The following is a 13,438-nucleotide window of genomic DNA, read 5'->3' as shown; positions in this document are numbered from 1 at the left end:
AGCCAGAGAGTTATCGTCGTGCTCTCGGCTGCGGCGATGTATTTGGCTTCACATGTGCTTTTGGCGACGACCGGTTGCTGTTTTGCTAGCCAGTGCACGGGAGCTCCATTGATCATCTTTATTATTCCCGTGATCGATTTCCGTGTGGTCTCGTCGTTCGCGTAGTCGGCGTCGGAATACGTGCTGACCTGTACTGTTCCCTTGTTGCTTCCAGGCATCAGTATTCCGTCCTTCCTCGTGGTTTTGAGGTATTGCACGAGTCTTTGCGCTAGGTTCCAATGTCTCTGCGTGGGTTTTTTTGAGGGCTCGAGCTAGTGCTGTGGCTGCAAAGGCTATATCTGGCCTTGTGCTATCTGCTATATAGCGGATTTCCCCTATGGCTTTGCCGTATATCTCGGCAATCTCTGCGCGGATGGGCTCGCTGTCGGTGGGCGGGTCCATTCTTATTCCGTCAAGGTACGGAGTTCGCTTTAGATTGCAGTCCTGCTGTGATATGAGCGCAACGACACTGTCTATGTGTTCCGGCTGTGAGAGGTGGATTCCCTCTTTCCCGTACGCTATTGACCAATTGAGATATTTGGTCGGTTTGCCCATCCTTTTGACCGTATATTTTCTTTTCAGTGTTTGGTACAGGTCGTCGATGAGGTGGGTGTGTGACGCGATCGGGAGGAAGTCGTCCATGCTGATACCAATTAATATTGTGCCCTTATCGTTTTGTTTGCGAAACAGTGAGGTGTCGGATTGCATTTGCGTATATCCATGTTTTTTGAGATAGTTGTGGAGTTCTGTGCTGTATGTGTTCGCGGCTGCTGGGGTTCCATATAGGTTCCCTTTCAGTTCCCCGTGAGTGGCCGGGTGTTAATATGACCCGTTAAAATGCTGGGGCTGCCATACAAAAACTTTGTTCTTGTGTTGGTATTTCTCGTGGAGATATGCTCCTGTTTTATCAAAATGTTCGATGGCCATGTTGCTGGAGGCGGCGAGTGCGAAGAGTGTCCGAATTGTTGTGCGGTTGGCCATATATGTCGCTGTTTTTTCTGGATCGTAGTGGACATGGGCCTTCATTCGGTCTCCTCTGATGGAGCATCTGGCCTTACGTTTGATAGTTGTGCTTTTTTTTGTACCGGTAGGTCATCGTGGTGGGTATGATGACTTTCCAGTTGTTGGTCGGGCTCTGTGATTCCCAGTCTATCGCGTGCATTTGGTCCAGTTGCTTTAGTTCGCCATCATGGGCTTCTCCCCATTGAGCGGCGTCAGGGTATTTCCTGGCTTGGTTCAATGTCTGGGGGGGTGCCGTGGTTCGGTTGACAGTTTTGGGGATGGTGGGCGTGCGCGGTTTTTTCTTGCGCTGCTTGGTCTTGCGGCTTTTCAGATTTTTCTTCTTTTGTTGGGTGGTGTCTTCGTCCGTGATTTTGCTGAGAACACTGCGTTCGTGCTTATGCAGGGGTCGTTCTGTTGGTAGTACGGTTTGATGTCATTTGCGCGTATCATTGCGTAGTGCTTGTTTGCGATGTTCTGTATGCAATGTGCGTGTCGTCGAGTCCGTACATGTACCGTACTTGGATGGCTCTGTTTTGGAGCTTTGGTGCATGGGGTTTGAGCATTGGTGTGTATCCTAGTTGACAGAAGGTGAATAATCTTTTGATTCTTGTTGGTGTGTCGAACCATTCTGTGTGCGGGGTGCTCTTGATGCCGTGGTGGTATGTCAAATTATATTTGAACGCGGCGTCGTAGAGAGCATCTTGCCAATGTGTTTCGGAGAGTTGGCTGTGAGATAGCGTCGCTCTGACTCTTTCCATTAGTGTCATATTGATACGCTCTGCTAGGGCATTATCTTGCGGTGTATGCGGAGTTGTTGGGCGAAATTCGATTCCTCTCTGTTTGAGCGCGTCTTGAACTGATCGTGCGAGATATTCTTTCGCGTTGTCCGTGACAAGCAGGCTAGGGTATTGTTGATGTTGTGCCGCTGTGTACTCGATCGCGTTGACTATGGTGACTGGTACTTGTGCGCGATTGTTTAGCCCATATACTCATATGTATCGCGTGGCTGTGTCTATGAGCGTGATGAAGTAGTGCGCGTTGTGTGTTGATCGTGGTTTGATCGGTCCACACACATCTGACGATAGACTGTCTCCCATTTGCGTTGTGTGTTGGGTTCCGCGGTGTGGTCTTGTGGTGGTTTTGCCATCTGTGCAGGCGCTGCACGTGATTTGGGCGCTGCGGTCTGTGATGCCTTTGGGCATTGGGGGTAATAGTCCGTTTTTGGACATGGTGGCGATTGTTTTCGGATGTGCGTGTCCGAGTTTGAGGTGCCATTCGTGCAGTAGCTGCTGCGTGGCAGTTGTTTTTTTGGGGGTGTTGGTGGGGGCTGCGGCTGTTTGCAGCTTAGGAGTTGGTTTCTGTCGTACCGAATATTGCAGTGTGTCTTTTTGTGGGTTGGCGGCGCTTTGTGGTTTTGGTGCGCGGGGTGTTGCGGTGGTTTTTATTGTTTGTTACGGCTTTGTTCGTGCGCTTGTGTGTTCTGGCACCTTTCGCCGTTGCTGTGTTGTCTTGTTGGATTCTGTATTGGCCTTGGTGGTATTTGGCCGTGAGTTGTGCTGGTGGTAGCTTGATGGGTGCGTGTAGCTGTGCCCTGTTTCTGCTGAATGTGACATCGCCGTAGACTGTCAGGTCGTGCACTGATAAGAGATTTTCTTTGATCTTCGGTGCGTGTACGGCGGGTATTTTTATGTCGTCATTCTTCGTCTTGATCTTGATGTGGCCGGTGTGGGTGATGTTCGGGTAATGTCCCGTGGCGGTTTGCGTTAATGTTCCGGTGCTTCTGTGCATGGCCGCGTGGGGTGTAGCGGTATGCGTTGGCTTCGCACCGGAGTCTAATATAAATGAGTTCTTACCGTCTGTGGGGTTTTGTTGCTCTGCGATGGCGTCTTCAAGGAACTGTAGTCGCTCGCTGACGTGGGGCACTGTGTCATCATTGCGGTTGTTGCTGGCGATCGCTGTGGCACTGTGGGCGCGTGCTGTCTGGGGACGTTTCTGGTATCTACGCGCGTAGCAGTTCTCGGTGGTGTGTGTGACACTTCCGTGTGTGTGGCACCACATTCCTTTGTGTCCCGTTGGTTTCTCATAGTGCCGTGTTTTGTTGGCTGGTTGGCGTGTGGTGGTCATTCTACGAGTGGGTGCGGAGCGTCCCCTTCTGATTTGCTGTTTGTATTCTTGCTGGTGTGTTGCGGTGGGCACATTGGTTTGGATCAGCTGGACCTGGTGGATGTGGTTTGTGAATTCCCTTATTGTGGGAGGCGGGTTGCCTGCAAGCATCATCGCGAGTGCTTGTATGTCCGGGTGGTGGGCTAGACCTTGGATCATGTATCTCACAGTTGTTCTTTCAGCCTCAATGTTAGGGTATTCTAAGAATTGCATCCTGTGCCTTAGTTCACGATGTTTCTGCAGGTAGTCTTCGAATTCTTGGTCTGCTGTGAACTTGAGTGTGCGTGCTTCTGCGTCCAGCAGCTCATGATTTTCGATGGAGCAGGTGTCCACCGCTTGTTTCAAAAGTGTGCATATGGTGTGTGGCTCGTTGCGTAGGATATGGGGTGGTAAGAGTTGTATCACTTCGGCACTTAGACTCTGCATTATGGCTTTCCGTATAAGATCTTCTTTCTTGCGTTGTTCTGGGTCCGAGGTGGGTAGTATCGTGGCTACCAGGGTGCTGTGGGCGTTGATCGTTCGCGCATGTATTTCGAGCGCATCGTACCAGAAGGGATAATTTGTAATGGTTAGCTGTGGCAGAGTGCCATGGGTGTTGGTGTTGTTACTCATGGTTGGTTCTGTGTGCGGTTTGACGAGGCGGAGGAGATCGCTTGTGTGTACGCGTTTTCTTGCAGTGCGGCTCGTCGTCTTGCGCTTTTGCGTTTCTGTTAACGTCTGCCGTGGTGCGGGTTTGTTCGGAGTTGACGGATCGTGTTCAGCGGTTGCGTGTGGCCCATAACCTGTGGTTCTAGTGTCTATTATACCGACAGCCTCAATTGAGGTACATAGCCTCAATTGAACGCTATTCACAAGCGCCAGAAAAGGACCGATACGGTACCTATGCACGCTTTTCGCGCCAAAAAACAGCATCAATGCCCCCTTAATAAGCGTGGGACCCTTCCCACAGCGCCAATTTTCGAAGTGGTACGCAGCAGTACGTCTTGGAATCAGGCTCGACATTGCGAAACTTTCCCAAAATGACCGCCGCAAAAGACCCACGCCGTCGCATTGGTGCGCAGGTGCACACTAAAGCAACCTGCGTCACCAATGCATCCGAGTGCGCTCGCCTGTACGGAAGCAAGGCAAAAGGCAAACTTCTCAGTGGAACCGTCCAAGAAGTCCTCGTGGACACAATCAAAGGCCGTAGGCAGACCTCTTTGAAGATGGAATGGACTGTCACAGTCCAACCAACCATTACAACAGCTGTAAAGGCGGTTAAGCTTGTGAACATCAAGCACGGTAGTGCCGAAAGGGTTGTTCGTCCGAGCGCCGAACCTTTGATTCCAGCGAGTCCACCCCAAACTCCCGTCACTCCCGCCACAGCCTCAACTGTAAGCAAGGCAAAAGCATGGGTCAATCAGCAATCCTGGGAACAAGCATCTGAAGACAGCAGTGGAACATCGACACCATCCAAAAGTACCGAACCAGACGCCATTGCACATGATATTCCATGGTACAAAGAGCATGTCACAGCCCCCATTGGTGGGTACTCAGCTCGTCAGTTTTGGACAGTTCGAGCGTGGAATGGAACAAATATATCTGAAGGCGCTGGAATCCAAGGCCTTACACCATTCGACTGCTTCATGAGCATGTATCCATTTGAGCACCTCTCGCTTGTGACCGAACTAACCAACGAGAACCTCCTGGCTAAAGGTAAAACAGGCATCTCACCGTCGGAAGTGCTTCGGTTTTTTGGGGTCCTTATCCTCATGACACGTTTCGAGTTCGGCAGTAAGCAAGATTTGTGGAGCTCTTTACCTTCATCTAAGTATATACCTGCACCTTCTTTTGGTCGCACGGGGATGTCACGAAATAGATTCTTTGATATATTAAGCAATGTTCGCTTCAGTCGTCAGCCATCGCACCAGGGCAATCTTTCGACAGCATCATTTCGATGGAAACTTGTGGACGACTTTGTGCAGGCTATCAACATGCACAGATTGGAGCGTGTGACGCCTTCTGATCTTATTTGTGTCGATGAGTCCATCTCGAGGTGGTATGGACTAGGAGGTCACTGGATAGACGTGGGACTTCCACAGTATGTGGCAATTTAACCGCAAACCCGAGCATGGGTGTGAAATACAAGATGCCTCATGCGGGAGAAGCGGTATTATGATGCGTTTAGAGTTAGTGACAACGGCAGAAGATGAAGCGAAAAAAGAGAATGAGGGAAGCATGTTACATGGAGCTGCAGTCTTGAAACGTCTCGTTTCACCGTGGTCCGGTTCGCATAGAATCATGTGTGCAGACTCTTATTTTGCAAGCGTTTATGCTGCTGAGATGCTGCTGAAGTTGAACCTCAAGTTTATCGGTGTCGTAAAGACAGCGACAAAGCTGTATCCAATGGATTACCTTTCGAAACAAGAGCTTTCGGAGAGGGGACAGCATATCAGTCTGGTAAGGAAGGGGCTAAACGGAAACAATATGATGATGGCGCTCATGTGGTTGGATAGGAATAGAAGGTATTTTATTTCAACAGCGTCGTGTGCAGAGCAAGGTGACGCCTACCTCCGCAAGCGCTGGAGGCAATTGGAGGGCGGTCCAGAAAACGTAGAGGTGCATATACGGCAGCCAACAGTCTGCCAAATATACTACAGTTGTTGCGCCCAGGTGGATAGACATAATCGCTGCCGTCAAGAAGTTTTGGATATGGAAAAGAAAATTGGGACTCAAAGCTGGCATTTCCGTGTGAACACATCGTTGCTCTCAATTTGTGTAGTAGACAGTTGGTTGCTCTGGAAAGGGGCTCATGGGTCAAGAAAGCACATGAATCAACGGTCGTTTTACGAGGCATTGGCGACAGAGTTAATTGACAACTTTTACGAACGACCATACTTGAGAGGAAGAGGCACGACAGGAGCATCGAAATCACAGAATGAGGCCCCTGCAGGACGACTGACAAGTGGAATCGGAATCCACTTGACTCCGACGAAGCAAAAGCGACGTAAGAGGGATGGAAAAGTTACGGCATATGCTTTGCAAAAAACCTGTAGGGTGTGTAAGATCCACAAGACCACACACCTGTGTTCTGCTTGCAGTGTGAGTGATAATATTGTTTGGCTGTGTCGTGCAGCGAAGGGCAGGGACTGCTTTTCCGTTCATTTAGGTGAAAAACACAATCTAGACAACTCCCTTCTGGAGCAATCGTGAGGACCTCAATTGAGGATAATTGGTCCCTCAATTGAGGCTCTTGGCCGGTACAATAGACACTACGAACACCGATACCCCCGATCCTCTGGGGAGCGGGGGACGGCGGTGACTTTATTGTTCAAGTGAGTTAGGTGCTGTAATGCTGTGCCTTATTCTACGTGTGCCTTACTTGCTTGTCTCTGGATGGAACCACAACCAGGCACTCTTCAGTCTCAAATGGGCACGCTGGTCGGTCATCATGCTCTCTTCACTGCTGCGTGGAATTCATGTTACGCGCGAAGAAGAATGGCTTGCCAAATGGCTTGCCATACGCCAATGAAGTTGACATGGTGAATTACCGAAGCTTTAAATATGTGGCATCTTCATTCAAGGGCTACCAGAACGTCATCAACAATGTCAAGGGCCTGTTACCACGTGAACAGGTGCGCGTTCCACCGGCTTCTGGGAAGGGTACAGTTGCACTTCGGGCTGAGCAGAAACCGATCGCTCTCTTGAAGGAGCTTATCAGTCGGTTCTCAAAACCAGGGGACCTCGTCGCGGATTTCTTTGCAGGTACATTTTCAACTGCTCATGCATGCCTAAAGCTTCCGTGGAGTCGTTCTTTCGTTGGCTGTGAGCAGGATTTGAAGTGCTTCGAGCTTGCCAGAGCACATACCATTCGAAAGGTAGCTTTCTACGCAGTCAACAATACTTCTGACTGGTCAGTCTCACCACAAGGATTAATCCATGCCAAAGGTATTAAGAGGACTTTTCGCGCTGCCATCTCGGACGATCCGGATTGGAAAGCCCTGCAAGGAATGCCCCAGTATCAACAGCTACCCGTACACATTCTTGGTCACTTGGGGTTAGCCAACAAGGACCACCATTTCGCCGTAAGGTGTTTATACACCCCAGTTCATATGTGGGCCAGTTTGTATCGCGGGATGTTGGAGCAAGCGGATTGCGAGACGTTGCTAGCAGTGGAGTCCGCCGTTAGCGGGGTGATGGTATCCGACTCAACAATCTGTCACCCCAAGGCTGGGAGAGGAGTGTTTGCTGTCCGGACGATTCACCCAGAGGATGTCATTTGTTTATACTACGGTACGCTTGTTTTTCATAACCTTGAGAACAGAAAAGCTGTCGCAAAGACGTATGCAGATGGAATTTTGGGGGTAACTGTACAGCGGTTCATGGAATATGGTGTCCAAGTCAACACTACTGGGACTGCACTTTCTGCGGTGGCGGAATCGCTGAATGGGAGGGCATCAATTTGCATCGTGCCTGCTCCATTTTGCATTGGTGGTCTCATTAACGATTGCAGATATGTGGACGGTGACAAGGAATGCGAGGCTTGGAAAAAGAACGACCTGCCGCGGCCGCGCCAACAAAATTGTGCCCTCAGAAGCAACGCCAAGGGGATCAACCATCCCTCCAAGCTGTTACCTCCTGACGTCATGGTCGTGCAGGCAACTCAGGTTATTTCCCCTGGGGAAGAACTTTTCATGAGTTACAACAAGAGAAACGTTTTCGCGTAGATTGAGAAAGGCACACAAAACCTTACAGATAAACAAACTAGTAACACTACACTGCATTTCATACATTTTGATCATTTATGCAGTTTTAGCTACCGGTAAGGTGGTGCTCTCTGTGACTCTATGCTCTCTTTGACCTCCTCCAATCCATCCCTTGCCTAGTAGATGGTTCAAGGCCTGTCCAAGCGGCCGCCTCCCCTTCTTCTTAACCCCCTTGTAAGTAGTTGCTTTTCCCTATTCCCAATCACATTCTACGTAACCGTTCGTACAAGGACGTTCAAGCGGCCGCGATCCCGTCTTATGAACCCTTTTTTAAGTGGTCGCTTTCCTCTCTTTTAACCAACAGTCGGGACCAAGGAAGGTATTTGCCAACTGTTAATCGGCTTTGTCACTGCTTTACACTAAACAGGGTAATCTTAGACTCTAACTGGCCGTGTCATTGCTTTACACCACGCATAGAAAAATTAACCCAAAAATGTTTTGCCCAAAAATTGTTTCGTCGCCCGACAAGATTTGCAAATGCTGTATGGGTGGCCACCCATACTGGAATCAACCTCGAAAAAATTACCAAAACATTTGTCCAGTTTTAGTATGGCTGGCCACCCATACAGCAGTTGGAAATCTTGTCACACGACAGCCCCTTTTCCCCCATCGCAGGTGTAACACGTGTCAGAAACCCAGATATTCGTATTGTTCGTTTATAATTTATAATATTTACACAAATATACTATCTAGGTAACGGCTGCGTCATTGCTTATCCCACGGACGGTCCGCACCACGCAGGTAATCATCCTTGACTTCCCAGTGGCCGTGTCGCTGCTTTACATTACAGATGCTAAAAGCACCACCGGTAGAATCAAATAACCAAATAACCAAAATTTGATGATTTGATGTGGATTGACATCCCCACCGGTCCGACCAAATCATCAATTTTTTGGTTCCGAGCCAAATATTGGAACCAAATATCAAGAATTAGGTTCCGTTTCTTTGTAATTGGATACCCTGGACAATCAAAAATTTTGAGATATCAAATTACCAAAAAACCAACCAACCAAATCACCAAATTCCCACCAGCCAATTGAGTTCTAGAGAAAAAGTGCCAAGTGTTCTTGATTGGTCATTTGATCACCTACCGGTGCCGATGCTCTAACGGCAGCATTTCTGCAAGTTTAGGTACATGGATAGGAGGACCTATTTCTTTTGCGATACCCACGCCACGTAAACGTCACCCTCCGCCACTCTTTCTGATCATTCTTGTTTACCCCGGCTTTCAATCTCTTTTCTCCAATCGCCGTCGTCTCTCTACCCGAAGCCTGCGATGACGGAATCTGATGCGCTTGAGGTATCCATTGGGTTTCACACCACATCTCTTATGTTGATGTGCGAAAACTGCAATATTGGGTGTCCTACTTCGCGTGCTCTGAGTACTCACGTGCATAAAGTTCACAAGATCCGCTGTACACATTCCGAGAAGGGAGTGGAGAGGGCAGCCTCTGGTGCGAAGGAATTTGCAGAAACATCGGATGCGAAAGACCTTTCAGAACTCTATGCGTCCGCCCCGCGTCTCAGTCCAGAGAACAGTCACGAGGTGCTTCTCTTAAACCCTCTGGCGGAGCTACCAGGTTTGGATCAGCTGGACCTGGTGGATGTGGTTTGTGAATTCCCTTATTGTGGGCGGCGGGTTGCCTGCAAGCATCATCGCGAGTGCTTGTATGTCCGGGTGGTGGGCTAGACCTTGGATCATGTATCTCACAGTTGTTCTTTCAGCCTCAATGTTAGGGTATTCTAAGAATTGCATCCTGTGCCTTAGTTCACGATGTTTCTGCAGGTAGTCTTCGAATTCTTGGTCTGCTGTGAACTTGAGTGTGCGTGCTTCTGCGTCCAGCAGCTCATGATTTTCGATGGAGCAGGTGTCCACCGCTTGTTTCAAAAGTGTGCATATGGTGTGTGGCTCGTTGCGTAGGATATGGGGTGGTAAGAGTTGTATCACTTCGGCACTTAGACTCTGCATTATGGCTTTCCGTATAAGATCTTCTTTCTTGCGTTGTTCTGGGTCCGAGGTGGGTAGTATCGTGGCTACCAGGGTGCTGTGGGCGTTGATCGTTCGCGCATGTATTTCGAGCGCATCGTACCAGAAGGGATAATTTGTAATGGTTAGCTGTGGCAGAGTGCCATGGGTGTTGGTGTTGTTACTCATGGTTGGTTCTGTGTGCGGTTTGACGAGGCGGAGGAGATCGCTTGTGTGTACGCGTTTTCTTGCAGTGCGGCTCGTCGTCTTGCGCTTTTGCGTTTCTGTTAACGTCTGCCGTGGTGCGGGTTTGTTCGGAGTTGACGGATCGTGTTCAGCGGTTGCGTGTGGCCCATAACCTGTGGTTCTAGTGTCTATTATACCGACAGCCTCAATTGAGGTACATAGCCTCAATTGAACGCTATTCACAAGCGCCAGAAAAGGACCGATACGGTACCTATGCACGCTTTTCGCGCCAAAAAACAGCATCAATGCCCCCTTAATAAGCGTGGGACCCTTCCCACAGCGCCAATTTTCGAAGTGGTACGCAGCAGTACGTCTTGGAATCAGGCTCGACATTGCGAAACTTTCCCAAAATGACCGCCGCAAAAGACCCACGCCGTCGCATTGGTGCGCAGGTGCACACTAAAGCAACCTGCGTCACCAATGCATCCAAGTGCGCTCGCCTGTACGGAAGCAAGGCAAAAGGCAAACTTCTCAGTGGAACCGTCCAAGAAGTCCTCGTGGACACAATCAAAGGCCGTAGGCAGACCTCTTTGAAGATGGAATGGACTGTCACAGTCCAACCAACCATTACAACAGCTGTAAAGGCGGTTAAGCTTGTGAACATCAAGCACGGTAGTGCCGAAAGGGTTGTTCGTCCGAGCGCCGAACCTTTGATTCCAGCGAGTCCACCCCAAACTCCAGTCACCCCCGCCACAGCCTCAACTGTAAGCAAGGCAAAAGCATGGGTCAATCAGCAATCCTGGGAACAAGCATCTGAAGACAGCAGCGGAACATCGACACCATCCAAAAGTACCGAACCAGACGCCATTGCACATGATATTCCATGGTACAAAGAGCATGTCACAGCCCCCATTGGTGGGTACTCAGCTCGTCAGTTTTGGACAGTTCGAGCGTGGAATGGAACAAATATATCTGAAGGCGCTGGAATCCAAGGCCTTACACCATTCGACTGCTTCATGAGCATGTATCCATTTGAGCACCTCTCGCTTGTGACCGAACTAACCAACGAGAACCTCCTGGCGAAAGGTAAAACAGGCATCTCACCGTCGGAAGTGCTTCGGTTTTTTGGGGTCCTTATCCTCATGACACGTTTCGAGTTCGGCAGTAAGCAAGATTTGTGGAGCTCTTTACCTTCATCTAAGTATATACCTGCACCTTCTTTTGGTCGCACGGGGATGTCACGAAATAGATTCTTTGATATATTAAGCAATGTTCGCTTCAGTCGTCAGCCATCGCACCAGGGCAATCTTTCGACAGCATCATTTCGATGGAAACTTGTGGACGACTTTGTGCAGGCTATCAACATGCACAGATTGGAGCGTGTGACGCCTTCTGATCTTATTTGTGTCGATGAGTCCATCTCGAGGTGGTATGGACTAGGAGGTCACTGGATAGACGTGGGACTTCCACAGTATGTGGCAATTTAACCGCAAACCCGAGCATGGGTGTGAAATACAAGATGCCTCATGCGGGAGAAGCGGTATTATGATGCGTTTAGAGTTAGTGACAACGGCAGAAGATGAAGCGAAAAAAGAGAATGAGGGAAGCATGTTACATGGAGCTGCAGTCTTGAAACGTCTCGTTTCACCGTGGTCCGGTTCGCATAGAATCATGTGTGCAGACTCTTATTTTGCAAGCGTTTATGCTGCTGAGATGCTGCTGAAGTTGAACCTCAAGTTTATCGGTGTCGTAAAGACAGCGACAAAGCTGTATCCAATGGATTACCTTTCGAAACAAGAGCTTTCGGAGAGGGGACAGCATATCAGTCTGGTAAGGAAGGGGCTAAACGGAAACAATATGATGATGGCGCTCATGTGGTTGGATAGGAATAGAAGGTATTTTATTTCAACAGCGTCGTGTGCAGAGCAAGGTGACGCCTACCTCCGCAAGCGCTGGAGGCAATTGGAGGGCGGTCCAGAAAACGTAGAGGTGCATATACGGCAGCCAACAGTCTGCGAAATATACTACAGTTGTTGCGCCCAGGTGGATAGACATAATCGCTGCCGTCAAGAAGTTTTGGATATGGAAAAGAAAATTGGGACTCAAAGCTGGCATTTCCGTGTGAACACATCGTTGCTCTCAATTTGTGTAGTAGACAGTTGGTTGCTCTGGAAAGGGGCTCATGGGTCAAGAAAGCACATGAATCAACGGTCGTTTTACGAGGCATTGGCGACAGAGTTAATTGACAACTTTTACGAACGACCATACTTGAGAGGAAGAGGCACGACAGGAGCATCGAAATCACAGAATGAGGCCCCTGCAGGACGACTGACAAGTGGAATCGGAATCCACTTGACTCCGACGAAGCAAAAGCGACGTAAGAGGGATGGAAAAGTTACGGCATATGCTTTGCAAAAAACCTGTAGGGTGTGTAAGATCCACAAGACCACACACCTGTGTTCTGCTTGCAGTGTGAGTGATAATATTGTTTGGCTGTGTCGTGCAGCGAAGGGCAGGGACTGCTTTTCCGTTCATTTAGGTGAAAAACACAATCTAGACAACTCCCTTCTGGAGCAATCGTGAGGACCTCAATTGAGGATAATTGGTCCCTCAATTGAGGCTCTTGGCCGGTACAATAGACACTACGAACACCGATACCCCCGATCCTCTGGGGAGCGGGGGACGGCGGTGACTTTATTGTTCAAGTGAGTTAGGTGCTGTAATGCTGTGCCTTATTCTACGTGTGCCTTACTTGCTTGTCTCTGGATGGAACCACAACCAGGCACTCTTCAGTCTCAAATGGGCACGCTGGTCGGTCATCATGCTCTCTTCACTGCTGCGTGGAATTCATGTTACGCGCGAAGAAGAATGGCTTGCCAAATGGCTTGCCATACGCCAATGAAGTTGACATGGTGAATTACCGAAGCTTTAAATATGTGGCATCTTCATTCAAGGGCTACCAGAACGTCATCAACAATGTCAAGGGCCTGTTACCACGTGAACAGGTGCGCGTTCCACCGGCTTCTGGGAAGGGTACAGTTGCACTTCGGGCTGAGCAGAAACCGATCGCTCTCTTGAAGGAGCTTATCAGTCGGTTCTCAAAACCAGGGGACCTCGTCGCGGATTTCTTTGCAGGTACATTTTCAACTGCTCATGCATGCCTAAAGCTTCCGTGGAGTCGTTCTTTCGTTGGCTGTGAGCAGGATTTGAAGTGCTTCGAGCTTGCCAGAGCACATACCATTCGAAAGGTAGCTTTCTACGCAGTCAACAATACTTCTGACTGGTCAGTCTCACCACAAGGATTAATCCATGCCAAAGGTATTAAGAGGACTTTTCG

Source organism: Chondrus crispus, genomic scaffold (assembly GCF_000350225.1).
Source record: "Chondrus crispus Stackhouse genomic scaffold, scaffold_24, whole genome shotgun sequence".
Lineage (NCBI taxonomy): Eukaryota > Rhodophyta > Florideophyceae > Gigartinales > Gigartinaceae > Chondrus > Chondrus crispus.
The sequence above is the reverse complement of the archived record's forward strand: the minus strand, read 5'-3'. Positions refer to the sequence as shown.